Source organism: Meles meles, chromosome 8, assembly GCF_922984935.1.
Source record: "Meles meles chromosome 8, mMelMel3.1 paternal haplotype, whole genome shotgun sequence".
Classification (NCBI taxonomy): domain Eukaryota; kingdom Metazoa; phylum Chordata; class Mammalia; order Carnivora; family Mustelidae; genus Meles; species Meles meles.
Window position 1 is genome coordinate 56,786,858 of NC_060073.1, and position 4,670 is coordinate 56,791,527.

The window sequence follows — 4,670 nt, forward strand, 5'->3', positions numbered from 1 at the left end:
GAATCATAAAATTAATGCTGATAAAGAGGAGAGAGAAAGGAGAAGAATGGAGAAATGCGAGAAGGTAAGAAGATCAACTCATTATAAATGCAGTGAAAAAGTAGAGAGATTATTGAACTGGGATTCACAAGAGTGAAAATAGAAGGTAATGGGTCAGGAACTGAATGCCTAAAATTTAGATTATTAATAATTTGAGTGAATTTGTGGAAACACAAATTCTATGGTGTTTAAAAGGAATGAAGTAATTGAGGTAGGATGGTCTAGATCGTTAGAGAAAAATTCAGAGTACTGAGAGTCAGGTTCTTCCAATTTTTTATTATGGCATAACAAACTACCCCCAAAAGTAGTGGTTTCATACAATTTATTATTATTGCATGATTCTGTAGATCTCCTGGGATCACACATGCAGTTGTTTGGGGTCTCTCCTTCTCCCTCTTTCTCTCCTAAGGCCGCAATCAGATTGTGGATGGAGCTGCAGTTAATTCTAAGCAACTGATGCAGTTCATTCCAGCTGATGACTAGTAGCTCAGCCAGGCTCTTAAGCACATGATCTCTCTGAGATTCTAACAGGATGGTGGCTGTGTTCTGGGGAGAGTGTCCAAAAATGCAAATAACTAACCAAAGACACCAATGAAGAAGATGGAAGTGTTCTTATGATCCACCCTTGGATATCCTGAAATGTCCCATCTATCACATCCGTTTATTCAAAGTCATCACTAAGACCAGCCAAGATAAGAGGGGAGTGGAATTACATGGCACCTCTTGAAGGAACAGCAAGATTTCTATTGCACAAAGGTTATAGGATGCGTTGTATGGTTTTGACCATCTTTAGGAAATAAAACCAGCAACTCTGTACCCTTGGCCATAATAACACAGATCTCATTTACATACAAAAAGTCACAAAACAAAACAAAAATAAAGACAAAATACGTTCACCTCTTCCCTAAAATTCCCAAGGTCTCATTCCTATTATGCAACCAGTTCAAATCCAGGATCCCAATCTCTTTAGCAGGGCATTTGTGAATAGGGCTCCTTCAGTTCAGTTCCTTGTATACAGATCTCTGAATGTAGTTCCTTTCAATCTGAAGACCTGTGAAGTCAAGAAATGAGAAAAATCTGCCATCTACACAGCCAAAAGACTCTGGAGATGCTGAGATGAAGAGCTGCAATTGATCCTCATGTAAAATATTGGGAGAGTCACATTACAGTCACTAGTCCATTATAGTTTCTAAAAATCCAGGAGGAGGTTAATACTACAGGTTTCTTAAAAAGGACCCAAGCCGACTCCTACTCCCAGGGAATGCTTTTCCATAGCTTTTGTCTAACCTGTGGGCAATCGGCTTTAAACTCTCTGTCATCTTTGCTGCTCATTAAGTAGTGTCCTGTGTTTACCTCTTGAGTATTTTTCTTCACCTGCTTCCTGCCTAGTGAAGTTGGAGACACAAAGGCCCTTTTTCATTTTGCATTAACTGTCCCTTTTAGTCAAAGTTGATGGTGCTTACCTCTATACCTTTCTCTTAAAAGCTGTGGTTGTTTATGAATGTTTTAGGGTTTATTCCTTTAGACAAAGAATGTACCCCCAAATATCTTCCAGTTTGCCCCCTCTCTGATTTTGCCTGAAAAGTTATGGTTCTCTGGGAAAATAGCGTTTAGATTCCTAGAAGTTTCTTGTCTAATTGAAAAAATTAAGTAGGCATACCCTTAAATATTTTTCTACTCTTAGCAAAGGATTTTATAGTCTCATCCTAGACATGATATTACACCCTGAGGACATTTTTTTCCCCTTTGAGAGTCTTTTGTCATTTGGAGAGGCTTGGGGGAGATTTCTTTTTCATTGATTTTAGATAGCCATGACTCCTTTGCATTTACTCTAAATTACACTGGAACACTGAATAATTTCACTTTACCTTAAATCTATCTGTACTTGTCATCTGTTTCGAAAGACCCAAGGAAGCTGCAAAGATTTTTGTGGTCTACCCTCAGAAGGCTCAGAATGTCACTTTCACTGCATTCTGTTTATCAAGGAGCTCCTACGTTTAACCCAGATCCAACTGTAACGGGGAAATGGCAAGTTCACACTGCAGAAAAGCATGGGAGATGAAATATAGTATATGTGGCTATCTTTAGAGATGACCACATGAAGTTATTAATGGGTCATCTCTGCGTTTATTAAAATCATCATGAGAAGAAGTTTTAGTGCCAGAAGTGAAATCCTTCAAAGACTATAATAAGATAGAAAATTGATAATATATTTTGATGATACGATACAGTTATGGAATTTTAAGATGGATCACTAATACTAAGCAAGAGGCAATTATGGGGAGCATGAAAGACAGCTATGTTACTTCCAAGCCTAGGAAATTACCACAAGAACCAAGTATATGAGTATTTCAAAGTACCAACACTTTTCAGATTTGGAAGGATCCAAAATTTCTTAGGTGTCAGAATCACCTAGAGAGCTGTTAAAGAACACAGAGGTCCATTGAAGCCGGGATAGGATAGAAGCCGGGACTTTGCATTTCTACCAAATCCTCCAGGTGATTTTGGTACTCATCTATGTTTGAGAACCATGCTTTTCGATAATTCATCTTCCTGGATGATTCGTAAGGATGGTAATCATTTGCTGTTAGCTTTACCAACTTTCATCTGGGAAGTAGCCAACAAAGGTAGCTCAAATTGTTAGACCCTTAGTTATCTCTTTTACCCTGCTAATTAAGAAAAATATTCTATTTTTTCTTCCACATTGTATGTAATCAATATTCTATCCCATAAGTCTTGGAAATCATCTCAAAATGGGATAGAAATTTCCTTCTGATCTCTGTTTTCAAGCAGACACATCTTCTTCAACTTTTTTTGTTGCCTTTCTTGACATCTACCTCCTTACTGTATCTTACAGATTCCTCCAGCACATGGAGGACTTTTAGGATTTCAAATGTATTTAAATCACCACTATAGATATTTTATCTGTAAAAAAATGAAATGCATTCCAAAGTCAATATAGTTACCTGTTTCCTTTCCCAAGCTCACAGTCTCATGTCACTGGTTCCCTTTAGGGAAGTGGAGTAGGATAATTTTTTCCCGAATCTGCTTGGTCTTCACCCCATAGATGATTGGATTGAGTGCAGGAGGGATGGCTACATAGAGGTTGGCAGCCAGTATATGGAAGGAGTGCAGAATATTGTGACCAAAACGATGGGGGAGAACAGAGAACAGGGCTAGTGTGTAGAACATAAGAATGACACAAACATGGGAACCACACGTGTTGAGAGCTTTCTGGCAGACATCTTGGGATGGAAGGTTAAAGATGGCATGGAGTATGAGAGTGTAGGAGATGCCAGTAAGGATCAGGTCTGATGTAACAGTATAGGTACAGCAAAGCCATTCCAGATGTTGATGGAGATGTCCGCACAGGCGAGTTGGGCAACACCTATGTGCTCACAGTATGTGTGCGGTATGAGGAGATTTCAGCAAAAAGGGAGTCGCTTTAATAGGAACACACATGGGAATATGATAAAAAGCTTCTGCCAACAACAGCCATTACAATCTTAGTAATAATCTGACGTGTGAGAATAGTGGTATATCTTAGGGGGAAGCAAATAGCAACATAGCGATCAAACGCCATAGCTAGCAGAATGGCAGAATCCATGACAAAGCTGTAGTGGAGAAAGAACATCTGAGTAAGACAGGCAGGAAAGGTGATTTTCTGAGGACCTAGCCAGAAGATGCTGAATGTTTTGGGTACACGTGTATTAGACAAGATGATATCTGTAGCAGCCAGCATGGAGAGGAAAAAGAACATGGGCTCACGAAGGCTGCGCTCCATGGAAATAAGGTAGAGAAGGACACTGTTGCCTGCCAGGCCCCCAAGGTAAATAATAAAGAAGAGAATCCCAATCCAGACATGGAACTCCTCCAGCCCTGGGATTCCCAGCAGGATGAAGGGGACCAGATTGAAGCGCTCAAGTTGAATGAGGCCACCATGGTCTTGGGCTGGATACGTCTCATAGACTGAAAATAAAAATATCTTGACTTATTGTTACAGTGATCGACAGGTAACCGTCTAAGCCTTCTTCAATATTATCCCCCACTTCCAGCTCTGTAAAGTGATAAACTATCACTTGTCCCTTCTCTTTACTAATCAATACCTGACAAAGTTTTCATTACAATTTTAAGTCATAATAGAAATGATATAAAAAAAATTTTTTTCCCAGAAACACAAATCACATAACTCCTGTCATATAACTCTAGACCTGCCCAGTTACCAGCAGCCCAGGAGGTTTTCTAGGAAAATAGGTGCCCAAAATACAGTTAGGTGGAGAGACAATGACTAGTTAGGGATTTGGAACAAAGCTCACTGTAAAGTCCCAGCCTTAGTGAAGTGGAATAACAACTGTGGGGGTTAAACAAATACATGCCCCATGTCTAACACCAAAGTAGACCATGCAGTCTCTTTTCTTTTTCACTCTTTCTCCACAACAGAACAACTGCCTTGGTTCTTATCAGTATTGTAACAAAGTTCACCAAAATAAAGAGGAGACAAATATTCTCCTCTAAAAGCTAAAGTTGAGGTGATTTACTCTGACTTCAGGTATTCTCAGGTTGGAAAATTTCTAAGAAAAGACACCTACCAAGAAGTCACTTTGTCAGATTGGTCTCAAGGAAAGAACAGA

The 4,670-nt window shown here is 39.4% G+C and overlaps 1 pseudogene; it reads right to left on the minus strand.

Annotated features, from left to right (window-relative positions):
• Window positions 1-3,036: 3,036 nt before the first annotated feature.
• LOC123949569 lies at window positions 3,037-3,981 on the minus strand (annotated as a pseudogene).
• Window positions 3,982-4,670: the final 689 nt, after the last annotated feature.